This window comes from Mirounga leonina, unplaced genomic scaffold (assembly GCF_011800145.1).
Source record: "Mirounga leonina isolate KUSES-001 unplaced genomic scaffold, KU_Mleo_1.0 Mir_114, whole genome shotgun sequence".
Taxonomy (NCBI): domain Eukaryota; kingdom Metazoa; phylum Chordata; class Mammalia; order Carnivora; family Phocidae; genus Mirounga; species Mirounga leonina.
The window spans coordinates 1,616,489-1,632,912 of NW_023270265.1; the positions used below are offsets into that span (position 1 = coordinate 1,616,489).

At 39.9% G+C, this 16,424-nt stretch overlaps 1 protein-coding gene across 5 annotated transcripts in view; it reads right to left on the reverse strand.

The window, feature by feature from the left end:
• P4HA1 (prolyl 4-hydroxylase subunit alpha 1) overlaps positions 1-6,861 on the reverse strand; it is an 81,700-nt gene extending 74,839 nt beyond the window's left edge. For 2 of the 5 annotated variants that reach the window (XM_035021449.1, XM_035021444.1), the window contains exon 1: positions 6,662-6,861. The gene's annotated coding sequence lies outside the window, so the exon portion shown is untranslated. The other 3 variants (XM_035021453.1, XM_035021460.1, XM_035021466.1) reach the window with 3 other exon arrangements.
• Between the last annotated feature and the right edge of the window lie 9,563 nt (positions 6,862-16,424).

Consider the following 16,424-nt stretch of genomic DNA (forward strand, 5'->3'; position numbering starts at 1 on the left):
TTCTCCCTCTTCCTCTACACCTTAACCCTGCTTGTGCTCTTTCTCTCAAATAAATAAAAATCTTAAAAAAAAAAAATAAAGTTTGTTTCAAATAGAAAAGTTAAGTTCCCCTAAACCAGAAACATTTTACAAATAAATGTAGGCTGATGGAGGTTTGAGAAAGAAATGAATCTTATTATTATTAATATGGTGCTATTCTTCACTGACTCTTAAACTATGTATTTTAAACTGTATAATATACCTCTCAACTATTTCAAACACTTTAGTCAGAAATGCACATATTTCCCAATGTGGTCAGGGTTCTTATGCCCAGGATACAGAATATAAAAAATTTACCAGAAGTGGTATTTTTTTAATAGATTTTATTTATTTTTTGACAGAGAGAGAGAGACAGCGAGAAAGGGAACACAAGCAGGGGGAGTGGGAGAGGGAGAAGCAGGCTTCCCGTGGAGCAGGGAGCCCGATGCGGGGTTCGATCCCAGAACCCCGGGATCATGACCTGAGCTGAAGGCAGATGCTTAACGACTGAGCCACCCAGGCACCCCACCAGAAGTGATATTAAAAGCCCCCCAATTAGTAAGATTAATCAATAACATCTACCTTTATTTGGTGATCCCCTTAACAAGAAGCCAAATAAGCAAAACAGGTATCAAAATATTAGGTCAAATTTGACTACAAGCAAGTAATTAAAAAAAAAAAAAAACAGTAATTTAGATGGAAGTGCCTAGGACGATACTTGGCACATAGAAGACACTTAAGAAACATTACTTTTGGATGTGGGGCAAGAACTTTAGATGGATTTGTGCCAAGGGTATCTCCAGGGACATAGGAAAAAGAAAAGACTTGGAGAATGGTAGGAAGCCCAGGAAACCTCGATGCTGGGCAAAGACAGTGAGAAGGAACAAGTAGCCTAGTCTACTAGCAGACAGATGCAGACTCATAATTTAAGAATTTGAGTAGGAGAAGTAAGTGGATGGAGGCAGTGGAAGGAAAAAGGGAAAAGAAGTAACCATTAAATTATATATGCTTTATTTGTTGCTTGTAAATGCTAGTATTTCCAAATATTAACAATCTATATATTTCTCATTTTAAGAAAGACCTTGCAGTGTCTTCTCTTGGCTGTATAAACTAGTTGTTATATTAATGAAACTTTGTGTATCTAATAACATAAATGTCAATTAACATTGGTTAGGGCACTAAAAAACCAGCAGTAATATAAAAAGCAGCATTAGAGATTCAAACTCTTTTTTTTAAGATTTTATTTATTTATTTGAGAGAGAGTGAGAGAGAAAATGCACGGGGCGGGGGTGGGGGGGGTCAGAGGGAGAAGTAGACTCCCAGCTGAGCAGGAAGCCAGATGCAGGATTCCAGGATCATGACCTGAGCCAAAGGCAGTCACTTAACCAAATGAGTCACCCAGGCACCCTACAGATTCAAACTCTTAAAACTAGGTTTGTTTTCTAATTTGGAGAGTGGTAAATATATACGTGAGAAGTTTTAAAGTCTAATTTCTAAAGTTTAAAACTTTTGTATACACACACACACTTTAAAACTTTACGCAGTAACTAAAAGAACTCAAAAAAAAAAGTTAACAACTGAGAAATGGGATCACAATTATCTTCACTCAACTTCTGCATTTTCTTTAATAAACATTTAATAGAACATTTTTATTTCTGTAAGTAGACAAGCTAAAAAAAAAAAGTCAAAGTAGCACTGAAGTGAGGAGACAAATTGAGAAAATCCAAATGTTTAACTCCCCAGCTCTACTACCTGACACAATACCACCATCAATCCCTTTTGCTCCAAATTTCATCTATTTTTTATTTACACAGGAAGGTCTGCTAAGACAACTTTACTGTCTTCACCACCCTAAGGATACAAGTGAAACATAAAATTTAGATTTTTACGTTGTAGAGTTTTTAAGCTTAAGTAAGGAATATGAGATGATGGCAAAATATTCCAAAAACAGAATTTTCAATGAAACATGTAGAACAGTGGAACAAAATAGATAATCTAGAAACAGAAAATGGTCTGTTTGGTTTTGGCAAAGGTATAAAGGCAACTCAATAGAGCAAGGATAGTCTAGAATAGTTGGATATTCATGTACAAAAAAAATGTTTTATTTGGGCACCTCATATCCCCTAATGGACACTGAGCAGCTCCCTGCCCAGGAATTTATATAAATTTTGGGACAAATTCCATTTTTCTTAACCCTAGTCTCCCTCTTCTCACTCTAGCCTTTAATTCCCTCTTTTTCCTATTGCCAGATCCTCAAAGTTGTCAAGTTCAGGAAAAGATATATGAAATAAAGTCACGTTTACTAGAATAAGGAGAGATGAATTCATGGTTGCAGAAAATGTGAATCTAGATATGGGTTTCCATTCAGCAGTTACTCAGATTTAACATCAAGTAAAATTGTCAGTAACATGCTTGCAAGGCATGTAACTTCCATGTCTCAATTCTCCTAGAGAACGTTTCTTATTACTCTTTTGATTCTCCCACAGTCTACGAGACACATTATGTTTTTAAAATGAAACTTAGTGGAATGATTAAGTTAGTTAACCCCGGACCCTACTTTATTTCAACCCTGGTTGTTGAAAACATTTATAAAACGTTGGTAATATGCTATTAAATTGTTTTTTTTTCTCCCTGTTCCATTTCCTCAGACTCAACCTGATCAATTATCAAGAATGAAGTACTATGAAATGTGAATCAGAAAACACAACCTGGGTCCAAGTCCTAGTTCTGACAGTTACTATATTCTTGGGCAAATTACTTGACTTCTCTGAGCCTCAGTTTCTTCATTTATAAAATGAGGATGATATAAAACTACCTTACAAAATTACTTGGGGCGCCTGGGTGGCTCAGTTGGTTAGGCGACTGCCTTCGGCTCAGGTCATGATCCTGGAGTCCCTGGATCGAGTCCCGCATCGGGCTCCCTGCTTGGCAGGGAGCCTGCTTCTCCCTCTGACCCTCCTCCCTCTCATGCTGTCTCTCATTCTCGCTCTCAAATAAATAAAATCTTAAAAAAAAAAAAAAAATTACTTTAAGGATCAAATTATATAATATATGAAACAACACTTTAAAAAATATAAAGTGCTTTAGTTATTATCAGGTAGATTAAAAAATCTTTTTAGAGGCCAGTCCAATGCTCCTAGAAAATTCATTCGGGGGGGGAAGGAAAAATTACTGATAAAAGGTTTTATTGTCATTTGTTTCTCCCCGCCCGAAAAAAAAAAGAAAAGCAGAAAGAAAACTGGTTAAAGTTTACTGTAGCTATACAGGTGGATATAAGAAACTGCTAAATTACAGCCTTCTCTTTGCACTACTTATGGAGAAACAGCTCAAATGCCTAACAAGAGAGAAAGGCTAAGTATATTAACATATTACAATATTACTATTTAAATGAAAAATATGTAAACCACCAAAACATGGACATATTTATATGAAACACTAAGCAGGAAGAGGAAAAGAGTCCAAGATAGTATGCATTCACAGATGACACTATGTAAGAAGCATGACTCCTATCCTGTATTTTTGCCAAAGTCCAACCAAATATACTAATAGTCATACTGATCATCCAAAGCAACATCAAGAAAAGGAATATTTCTCATTACATCAAGTTCAAAAATTGCTGGAGTAATCTTAATGAAGTCTTTTGAACTTCTAGTTTTTATTAAGACACAATATTTGGCCAGAGGAAAACCAAAGCTTCAATCTATACAAATAAATTGCATTGGGTAGAAACACGAATGAAGCTTTAACTAGTTTCACAAATATACATACACACTTTATTTGGCTTGTCTCTTACAGAGTCTTATATCGTACATATAAACACACCATTATGATTTAATTATAAGATTCAAGTTCTCACTGTATGAAGAGTAACAGTTTCATGCCAAGGGCCTAAGCAATTTATTTTTGTTTACATTCAAGCATTTTCTACTTTCAGAGTAGAACCAAAGACATATTACAACATATGAGGGGAAGGGAAGCGGGGGAGGGAGGGGGGAGGACAGGCAATATCACGTATGATTGCTTAGACAATTTAGCAATTCAACAATTCTCCCACCAACCTATTAACTTTTGGTAAAACCGTTTCAGCAAAAGTTTATTACTGTCATCTATGTACTCAAATCTAGTCAAACTTGCAACTCAGTTCCATTTTCAGAAATATTCAAGAAATACTGCCTCAAGATACCTAGATGTACTTAAAGATTAACTTCATATATCTTTTATTTTTTATTCTTATACCAGTTTACAGATGTGCAAGGTTGGGGGAGGGGAGTATCTGTAAATGGTACATAATACTCCATGCAGATCTGTGCACTTCCATTTTCTGACCCAGGATCCATACTTTCTATCAGATTCTCAATGGATTTCATGACCTTGGAAAGTATCTCAAGTCTAAGAGCAGTAATTATATCCCAGTTGATATTTAATTGCTAAATAAAATAAGGCATTCCTTCCACATAAATGAAGGCTCACAGCTTTACCACTGGGTCCCTGGAGTAACTCCTGCTGCATCCCTGGAATAAAAGCAGGAGTCTGAACTTAATAGCCTTATGAAAGATATTGCTTGTCAGTATACAACCCACTCTGCAGCATTAGAAAAGGTTAATTAATCCCCTTATCAGAAAGCCAAGGTTCACCTGCAAACCGGGACCACCTACGTGGTATAAAGCTTTCTTTTTTCAAAAGTCTTTTGCACTGTCTAAATTCTTCTACAGTAATTAAAAATTGTATATATTTCTTTTATCTCTGTTACTACCTTAGTTACCAAGGCACAAAATGACCAATGTAATTATCCGCTTACCAAAGTCATGGCTTTAAGTACTTCAAAATAAAACTCATTTTAAGATGTCAAAGGAAATAGCATTATCCATCTAAAAAAAAGAGACAACATAGTCCTTTTCCTAGTTAGTCTATGTTAAATCTATAAGAAGCATTTGCCATCAGCTATCTAAAATACTGACAGGATTCAAGGCATAATGTTTCAAAATCAAGACTGACATTGCTTTTAAAGGTAAGTGATAAAACCTGTGCTTCCCACAGAAAGAAAAAGGTAAAATCTGAGATTCTTATTTAAGATTCTGAAATTATATTCACAGGCTAAAAGCCAAAATTAAAGAAAAAACACACGTAATGTCTATTTAAATTTCAAATGAAGGCAACACATATTATAAGTTGTTCACTTTCAGCTTCTTGAATATTTCCTGTTTAAGGTATCCATTTTCTCCACAGAAACTCAATCAGAAAAATCCCTTCAAAATGTTTTATAAATTCAATTGCAATGTTCCTACTATTTCATCTTATTATCTTAGAAAAAGACTAGCCTCATTCATAAAGCTATTCACACATCTAAACCTAAAAGGGGAAATAAGTTTCTTCCTAGAAACTTTTTTTTAAAAAGGAGCAAAAACCTGATGAAAGAACACTGTTGCCACGTCTTTTCCCCTCCCCCACTCACGTAGTGGCAGTTTCATCCCTTCGGAGTGCATTCCAAGGGAAAGTCCAAGAGCCACAGCTCTCCGAGAAACCAGAAACAGTTAAGTTCAAACTGGCAAGTCTCTGTGGCCTTTCAGATCAATTCCTAAAAGGAGAGCTAGCTGCTGCTTCACCCCTTTCTTAAAGCAAACAGCGCAAAATTCCGAAGAGTCTTCACTCTCCGGAACGCATGTAAGTGTCAAAAAATTAAACTCTACTTAATACATTCGATTATTCAGGAAAAAACAGTCTCCTAGAAATAGGAGAAATGGTACCATTCTTCCTCCCCCTTAAAACATACCTCTGGGAGGCATTCGTGAAATCCAACTCAAAGTTCTCACACAACCACGAAACTCGATTTACTGATGCGGAGTTTTAAAAAGCAGAACGCTCTGCTGAGAGTAAGAGAAGGGGGATGGTGGGGGAAGCTCATGTGCCTTTAAAAAAATTCGTGGAAGAAGAGGGAAGGAAGAGTAGCTGCCCCGACGACTGGGTGATCTGACAGCCGCCTTCCTCAAACCAGCAGCCCGAAACTCGGCGCCCGGGGCAGCGTCTAGGGGCTCCAGCAGCACCGCTGCGCGCAACAGATGAGTCGAGCCCGAACTTCTCCGACTAGGTCGCTTCCCAGACCCGACGATTTTTCGATAGGGTAGAAATGCCTCAAGCGCTTCGGCTCCTGCCCTAAGCTTTTAAAATCCGCTCTCCACTCCGCCACATGCTACCCATCTGCCGCGGCGGAGGCCAAAAACCCACGCCCCGCCCTCGCGTTCCCCCCAGCTTTTGTAGGGAGGACCAGGTATGAGAGCGGCTCGGAAAAATCAACAGGGTGAGCCCTCCCCGGGAAGGAAGGAATATTCAAGAAAGTCCTGGTCCCCAGGGCGGGGACAGAGGCTGCCACAGCCCCAACGGTCGGGGGCGCCGACCAGGCAGGAGGCGGGAGAAGGGGAGCACGGAGAAGGGCAGAAGAGCCTCTGGGGCAGCCAGGGGGCGCGGGGCGCCAGGCCGAGTCTCCAGAAAAGAAGGTATTCAGGCTGCTGTGGTCAACTGGAGAACCCTCCGCCCCCAAGCCATCCCACCACAGCGGGCAGGGAGCGGACCACCACAGCTGTCCCAGAAGGGCCACAGCGGTCCTAGGGCCTGAGCCACCGTCTCCCGAGTCGGGGGAGCGTCTTACCTGGGAAGTGGGGCGGGAGGGGCGGCGCGTTCTTCAGTCCCCTGCAGCCAGCTCTCGGGCCGGACACCGGCTCCCTTTCCTCAGCCCGCTGGCGGCGCGACTGGGCAGCAGAGGGAGCCAGTTAGCCCTTTTATAACCTCTAGGCTGCGATGGCAGCGCTAGGGAGGAGGCGACTGCAGCCCTCGCTACGTGAGCTCGATCACACCAGCGTCCCGGGGACTGCGCAGGCGCCAGCCCGCGCCTCCCTCCAGTCGGCACTCGCGGCCCACGCCCGTAATCCCCTCCAGCCGCGGAGTCCTAGGCGGAGAAGGGGGGCGGGCAGGCGGGCCTGGCATGTGATGCGCCTGCGCAGGGTTCTCGCCACGCCGCCGTCACCTTCCTTCCTTCAGATTTGCCTCGCTCCTTTTCATCAGGTTGTTTAAACGCGTTAGTTTCAACGTCGGCCTCAGGCCTGGGCGTCGAAACCACCAGCAATGATATATGAGAAGAGGAGCATGGGAGCGTAGAGAATGAAGCAGAAAAGAAGCCTCGGGTGGAAAATAATACAGTGCATCCTTGGTATCTCGGCTGTCGTGGCCCGGAAGCTCTTTGCCTTACTAACCTCCCTTTTTCACCTCCACTGTTATTTTATACGAATCTCACTCTGCCACTTTTATACTTACTTTATTAGTAAAGTATACGCACTTCGGAGACAGATTTTTTTAATTTAGTTCCCGGCTCAGCCCTGTAAAACGCAGGGCATTAACCTCTCTTTATCTCCGTTTCCTCATCTGTAAAATGGGAATGGTGGTAGGTTCCTCATAGGAATACTGGGAGAATTAAATGAGATAATGTATGTGAAGCACTTAGTACATGCCTAGCACGCAGAAAGGACTTGGTAAATATCAGATGCTGTTGTTATACCATATAAGACACCCAATATTGTGTTTGGTCTTAGTCTAAGGTTTGCCTTGGCCATTATATTCCTGAAAGAACAAAGCCTTGGGGAGCCTGGGTGGCTCAGTCGTTAAGCGTCTGCCTTCGGCTCAGGCCATGGTCCCAGGGTCCATGGGATCGAGCCCCACGCCGGGCTCCCTGCTTGGCGGGAAGCCTGCTTCTCCCTCTCCCACTTCCCCCGCCTGTGTTCCCTCTCTCGCTGTGTCTCTCTCTGTCAAATAAATAAAGTCTTTAATTAAAAAAACAAAGAAAACCAAAGCCTTGCTATCAGGAGCAGACAATGAGGGAGATACTTTTACCCATGTCAGTAAAAGGGAAGAATGACTTCTCTAAGAGAAGAATGACTTCTCTAAGACTTGGGATTCATTAAAAATTGTTTCTAAAGTTTTCCTTGTATGCCAAAAAGCATAGCAATAATTAACATTTGACTCTTACCTAAGAGGTGAAGTTGATTATATGGATACAGAAATAGAGAGCGGGTACTTAGAAGCTCTAGGCATCCAGAAAGTAGATATAAAGATGTCTAACTCAGCGGTTGTCAAAGTGTAGTCAGGGGTCCACAAGATCAAAATTATTTCATACGGGGGCTCCTGGGTGGCTCAGATGGTTAAGCGTCTGCCTTCGGCTCAGGTCATGATCCCAGGGTCCTAGGATCGAGCCCCGCATCGGGCTCCCTGCTAGGCTCCCTGCTAGGCAGGGAGCCTGCTTCTTCCTCTGCCTCTGCCTCTCTCTCTCTCTCTCTGACTTTCATGAATAAATAAATAAAACATTTAAAAAAAAATTATTTCATACTAAGACTGGGCTTTTCCAGAGACTACATGTTTGTGATATTGCAACAGATTGAATGCAGAAGCAGATGTGAGAATTCTGTTAAGCCAGACATTATAGAGATTTTTCAGAAATGTAAAATAGTGCCACTCTTCTCTCTAAATCCTTTTTGCTTTGAAATAATAGTTCTATTTCATTAAAAATGTTATTTATGTTAACATGTAACAGATTTATTGTTTTTTATTTTAAATGAATTAATATTTTATATGTTTGTTTTACTCCTAATACCATTAATATTGACAAATATGATTCACATAAAAGCTTTTTGGAGTCCTCAATACTTTTTAGGAGTGAAATGGTCATGAGACCAAAGAATTTGGGAACTTCTAATCTAAACAAATGGTAGAAAGCCCTTTGACACAAGAGGCAAATCTCTGCCTCAAATGGAATTGTAATCCACTGGCCCTATATGAGGTGACTGAAAATTGACAATCCACCCTATAGATAAAATGGCCCCAGACCCCAAGGCAAATTTAATGCAAAGCTGAGAGGCTTCATCTTCAGGGGACTTCATTTGCACTAGCTTTTTCCAAGGCCCTGGAAGGGGCCCCAGCAGTATATTCATACAGTTCACAAAAATTTTAACTACAATCTTTAGACGGCAAACTGGTTCCTCACTGATTTCTCCTCTGTCACACTTCCCCTTGCCTAGTGCTGTAAGAGGGGCTAGCAGGCATTTTTTTTAATTTAGCTGAAGGAAGTTGAGTTAGAATACATTTGGTTTGAGTTTAGTGGGATATATTTTTGTAACTCACAGTCACTTCTACGTATAGTTAAAATACTGCCAGCTGTCCCAGTGTAGGAATGGCATCCAAGAATACTCCTACCACCCATTGTGCCAACCCACCCATCATTGTAAAACAAAGGTGCAGGGCCAGACATTTTATAACCATTTGAATGTGTCTTATGTTCTATCATCAAAAATATATGTATAGTGGAGCAGACACAAAGTTGAAATTTAGGGAGCCTGAAACTAATCTGTGGGATATCCTTCTATTTATTGGATGTGTAAAAAAAAAAAAAAAAAAAAAAAAAATTTAAGTAATCTCTACCCTCAACGTGGAGCTCTTGAACTCACAACCCCGGGGATCAAGAGTCACATACTCTACCAACTGAGCCAGCCAGGTGCCCCCAAATGTGTAAAATTTTAATGAAAGATTTAATGCTTGTCAATGCTTAGCTAATAAAAGGAAGTTCTTTTCTGTTAGAATTGAATAAGGATATCCACAATAAAAGTTAGAGTATTATCAGTTTAAAGAAACTTGATATGCCCTGAACTCAAAAAAGTCACACGTAATCTTATTTGAGATTCTTCCAAATGTAACGGCAATCCTAAAAATTAACATGACATTATCAGTAATGAGTTGTGAAGCTGAAAGAAATGTCTAACCTGTCCCTTACAATATCATTTGGTTGCCCAAAAAGGACATTTCATATCAATTTTACATATGACTACTCAACCTGATCATACCTGCTTGGTTAGAATGAAAATGAGAGGTACCTTGGAGAGCAAAAAAAGAATGATACAACTCCCCCTTTGAAAGACCAAACATTAGAACAGAACTGCTCTAGCTGTACTATAAATCTCCAATCTCTTCTTGCATCTGAAAAAGTTGAATGGGCTCATCAATTAAAATAAATATTTCTTGAACAAAATATTAAAAGTCCCATATTTTTAGGAAAAGATTATTATATAGCTATGGTAACAACTAATGAACAGAAGTAATTTTAAACTCAATTAATAGATCAATAGTGGTAACTCAGCCTTGTGAACAAGCCTCTAAAAAACCAGCCTGTCAGTGACAGCTTCCCACTTTTTAAAGTTAGCCAAACAGCAACAGCCTTACTCTTGTGAACACATCTCTGAAAATCAGCCAATTGTAAACAGTCTCTCCACCACAATAATTATGATTTCATAGCTGATGTCAACCCAACCCACTCCCATCTTTGAAAGTCAGTCAATCCCTGAATCCCTTTCACAAAATACCATATAAGATCAGCAGGGAGACTGGACCAAACAAGTATAGTACTTCTACACACAGAAAATAATAAATCAGCTTTTTATTTCACATTTTGAATGATGGTTACTTCCAAGAAAAGGGGAAGCCAAAATAGAACATGTAGACTTCTTGAAGGCAGTTTTAATCAAATTGCATTCACACATATGAAACAATTAGAAATCATTTGAGAGAGTAGATAAGTACTGAATTGTGAGGATTATAAAATACACACTTTACTTGGGAGGAGAAATAATAAAGTTGAATTGGATAAAATAAGTAATAGTGGATAAGTTTTTCAGCAGGGGATTAAGATGATGGAAGCAATGTTTTAGAATATTATGCTATGTAAATTAGAAGAGAAAGAAAGTGGAGTCTAGATTAGTAGTCCAAGATTTATTGAATAAATATTTATGGAACACCTACCAACGGTGTCCAAGACACTGCCTGCTAGGCTGTGGAAGATCAAACTTCAATTAGACAGTCTCTTAAAGAGTTTATAAGCTTATTGGATAGAGTGATATATGATTCCTGCTGTCATATAACTTGGAGTCCTTTGAAGGAAACTGAAAATACACTAAATAAATAAATAAATATTAATTATAATAAAAGAAAATAAGGTGCTATGGAAAAGAATAACAGTAGGGACATAATTTAGATAGATAACACAGGGAAAGTGTCGCTGAAGAAGTGACATATAAACTGAGACCTGAGTTGGCCAAATGAAGTGTGTGAACAAGAGCATCCTAAAGAGAGAGAATAGCATGTGTGAGGAGCATGTGAAGGAAAAAGCTTGATGCATTTGAGAAGCTAAAAGAAACTTAGTGTATTTGTAGTTCCATAAGCAAGGGAGAAACCAGGATGATCAGTATACAGAGGCTAGATTAGGTAGGGCCTATTTGGTACTGTAACAAGTACAATGGGAAGGCACTGAAATATTTTAAATAATGAGGCAATATCATGTTGTTTACCTGTCACAAAAGAAAATGCAATGTAAGGGTGCCGTGGCTCAGTCGTTAAGCATCTGCCTTCGGCTCAGGTCATGATCCCAGTGTCCTGAGATCAAGTCCCACATCGGGATCCCTGCTCGGCGGGAAGCCTGCTTCTCCCTCTCCCACTCCCCCTGCTTGTGTTCCTGCTCTCACTATGTCTCTCTCTGTCAAATAAATAAATAAAATCTTTAAAAAAAAAAAAAAAAGAAAGAAAGAAAATGCAATGTAAGAATATGAGTTTTCCATGTCACTGGGCATGGGGATGAGCCTTGGGACCAGGAGCGATAGGGACTTTCTGTTTAGTCATGAGTAGGAACACAAAAGTCAAGAGATGAATGCAGCTGAAACTGGAAACCATTCCAGTTACTAACATCCTATCACTGCAGACTGAGGAAAGTGGCTGCAATGGGGTAGCCAGACCATCCATGTCATGTGGCCTCAATAGGGATGCTCACTATAGCAGGCAAAATAATGGCCCCTCAAAGATGTCCACATCCTACTCCCTTGCACCTGTGAATATGTTACTTTATCTGGCAAAAGAACTTTACAGATATAATTAAGGACCTTTAGATGGAGAGATTAGTCTGGATTATCCAGGTGGGCCCAATTTAATTAAATGATTCTTTACAGCTGAAAACTTTTCCCAGCTGTGAGGATGGAAGCAAAGTGAGATATTTGCTACATGGCTGATTTGAAGATGGAGAGAGGGGACTAGGAGCCAGGAAATGTGGGAGGCCTCTAGAAACTGGAAAAGGCAAGGAAATGGATTCTTCCCTAGAACAATTCAGAAAGGGACATAGCCCTGCTGATACTTCTGATTTTAACCCAGTGAGACCCATGGCAAACTTCTGACTTACAGAACTGTAAGATAATAAATTTGTATTGTTTAAGCCATCAAGTTGGCGATAACTTATCATAGAAGCAATAAGAAACTAATATACTCATCACTTATATGACTATGACTGAAACAATATCTGCAGACAATGACATTTCCCAAGGGTCTGAGTAAAGTTCCTAATGTTCTGTCCTAAAAGTGAATATAGTAATTAGGACTGACCCCTTACACAAGAAAAGCATTCTTGAAATCATGGGAATTATCTGAGGAAGAGGACTCTAGAGAGGAAGAAAGTCCTCTCAATAAGCAGGACAGAAGCATTAAGACCTTTAATTTTAATAGCAAAAGGCATATAACCTCAAATTGTACCCTCAAGCTGGTAAAGCAGAACATATTAGTTACACCAAAAAAGTGCCATGGTCTCTAGTTTGGAAAGCTGGCCAGTATAATGGTATCAACAACCAAAATAAAGAAGTTGGGAAAGTGAGCTAAATTTGCAGACCAGTTGAAGAGCTTGATTTGAATCTTATTAGATTTGAAATGACAGGGGTCATCACTGGTTTCAAACTTATTCTGCCAATTAATAGTTTGTCAATACTAAGCAGATTTCCATATCACAATGAAACCATATATAGAAACTAAACTTCTATCTACTTGCAGTTCTACTTTAAAATTAATTCGTGGTTTCTTTAGATTTAATTCTGCTAAACTTGAGTCAGCCGCATATTAACTGCACATGTCTTTCTACTGCTGGTTGGCAAGGCAAGACTACCTCCCCGTGGTATTCATTAGTACTGTTCACCAAATATTTCTAGGACTTTTCCCAGACAGAAAGTTCTGCTCTTCTCCACTTTCCTTTTTTTTTTTTTTTTAAGATTTCTAAAATTTATTCATTTGAGAGAGAAAGAGCGTGCACACACAAGCAAGGGGAGAGGCAGAGGGAGAGGGAGAAGCAGACTCCCCTCTGAGCCGGGGCTCGATCCCAGGACCTGGAGATCATGACCTGAGCCAAAGGCAGATGCTCAACCATTTGAGCCACCCTGGTGCCCCTCTTTGCCACCTTCTTTAAAGTTAGTTGTGGCCAACAAATTTGCTTTGGCCATTGAAAGTGACATGTTTGAAATTCAAAATGTGTTCATCACAGTCCCTTTTGAGTACTGCAGTTACCATGGAAGCCCATATCAAGATGAAGCTTTAATCAGTCCAGATCTCTTGAGTTCCTACAATGAACAAAGCCTCAAACTCTGCACTACCTTGACAATCTCCACTGGGTATGTAGCTTGAGTGCAAAACAAACTTCTATCATGTTAACTCACTAAAACTTACAGTTATTTATAACTTCAGCATTACCTAGTGTATCTTAACCTATGTACTGCCTAAACAAAGTCAAACTTTTCCATCACAAAACTTATTACCAGAATTGTATTTATTGATTATATTTGTACCTAAAATGGACACTGTGTGCTGCCTACCTAGAATTCATCCCCCCACTTTGCCAACCTTATTAAGACTTTCCAAACTGCATAGCAATTCAGTGTAGGTGTGACTTCTACTTCTGCTTGGGAATGTAAAAAAAAAAAAAAGTGCAAAGAATTTTGCTCCCACAATGACAAAAAAAAAGCCAGATAATCTGCAAAAGCATACATTTTCTTGAGTACACCAGACAGCTGAGGTTGCAAGGCAACCAAGTAACTTGAGCTCTAAGGAGAAATGGGCCACACAGTTTAGACCTTTGGCAGAGTAAGAAATAACTCAACAAAAAGTTTAACAAATTGCTAAAGGTCATGTGTAGGCTAGTATATCGGTTTGGAGCCTCAGACACAAAGGGAGATTGCACTTGCCAAGTTTTTCCCACAAGCTCAGTGGTAATCAGATGAATGATTAGGGGCAGGGCAGGAGATCATAGAGAACCCCAAATGTTGCAGACATAAAGGAGGTAATTGGCAGCTGCTAGGAATTGGGCATAAAACCTCCCAGACCCTTTTTCGTCCAGACTCTTCTATCCTATGAAGCAAAAGCCATAAGCCACTGGATAAGGGGTAGCAAACACGTTGGCCCCCAGGGCACAGACAAAGCTCCCTTGCGGATAGGGGAAGTGTAGAAGGAAAGACCTATATCTTTTCAGGGGGAGGCAGGAAATTCTCTTAGGCCTGGGGGATCCTACACTGATAACAAGCTGAGATCCACTATTGCTGAGGGAGGAGCAGGAACCTCTTGTCCAAGACAAACCATAGATAGAAGGCTGAGTTGGCTTCCACAGGTACTGATGTAGCTCTTTCATAAAAGCAAAGTGGTGTTAGGCAAACTTTTGAAAAGCAGGGGATGCCAGTAACCAAAGAGAAAAAGAGTGAAAAACAAATAGAACAATAAAATCAGCTGTGAGACAGTATCAAAAATCCTACATATGGGGGGCGCCTGGGTGGCTCAGTTGGTTGAGTGACTGCCTTCGGCTCAGGTCATGATCCTGGAGTCCCGGGATCCAGTCCCGCATCGGGCTCCCTGCTCGGCAGGGAGTCTGCTTTGTCCTCTGACCCTATCCCCTCTCATGTGTTCTCTCTCTCTCTCAAATAAATAAATAAAATCTTAAAAAAAAAAAAAAAAAATCCTACATATGTGTGGTTGGAGTTCCAGAACGGGAAGAGAAAGGAAATGGGCCTTTAGAAATATCTGCAGAGATAATGAGAAAGTACATTCCAAAAATAATAAAATCAAACTGCATATCCAAGGAATTTATCTACTCCCAAATCAGGGGAGGCCCCTCATCCTGATAAGCCTGATTCACATCAGTAAGGGACAATCTGTCTTGTCACAGCTATTAGGGATGGTCACCTAACCCAGGTCCCAAACAATTCATGATGTTCCTTTGACCCCAGGAATTGTTTGGTTAGGGGTTCAGAAAGTGGGGATGGTAGCCTAAATTGATCCAAATAGAGTGAAGATCAATACTTTTGTTTAATGGCTAAGGGTAGACATACTCTCTGGATAGTAACAAAAAGGTAAATAGCCCTAAGATCTTCTGGCAGCCCTTTGTCTACCATGATGAAAGCCAACTTGAGGACAAGCCAATACATGAAATAGGTCAGAGCTAAGAGAGACTGAGTAAAACCTTCATCAAATGGTATCTGAGGCCCAAACTACAGTTGGATGTTTTAGCTATGCAAGTGAATAAATTCACTTATTGTTTAAGCAAATTAAATTTGAATTTTCTCAAATCTCATTTGCAAGTAACAAAACACATCTTAACTGATGTAGAACCCTAGCACTGGTATTAAGAGTTGTTTTACAGAAGGCTCCAATTCAGCTCTCAGATGTTTTCTTGTTTTGAACCAAATTTCTAATTCCCAAAGGAGGTGTACTTGTTTTCCGAAGGGAAAACAATCATGTCAGGAGACTACTGCTCTATTTAGATCAATTTGTTGTAATAAGGAAGCCTATTTTAGTTATTCACTTATTCATTCATTCAATAAATATTTATTGAGCACTTACAATATTCCAGGTATTGGGGCGCCTGGGTGGCTCAGTCGTTGGGCGTCTGCCTTTGGCTCGGGTTGTGATCCCGGGGTCCTGGGATAGAGCCCCGCATCAGTCTCCCTGCTCAGCGGGAAGCCTGCTTCTCCCTCTCCCTCTGCTGCTCCCCCTGCTTGTGCTTTCTCTCTCTGTCAAATAAAATCCTTAAAAAATAAAATAAAATAATAAACCTCTCAAAAAAATATTCCAGGCATTATATCTAGCATTGGAAATACATTGGTAAATAAGACACATTTATTTATTTATTTTGGTTGTGAACAATTTATGGATAGCATGACAGCTATATCAGACTCCAGTTACTCCTTTCTCATTTTCTGGTATCTTTCCTTAGCAATGTATCATTTTTGAATATAAATAACTTGAGTCCTAAGTATTAAATATTTTCAGGTGCTATAGCAGGGAATTGCAGGTGCTTGCAGGGGAATGTCCAACAGCTATTCTGTCAAGCATAAGACATGTTTACAAATTTTAAAAAACATATTTTTATTGAAAACAATTAAGTTACATTTCAGAAGAATGCTTTGGTTATAAACAAACAGCATCTGACTTAGCTGTCTGAAAGATTTGCAGAGCTTGGCTAGTCCATGCATTCTTCCACCCAAATGAGCTTCTCAAGAGCTCAAACCAGGCGAGAATGCCAGAAATCT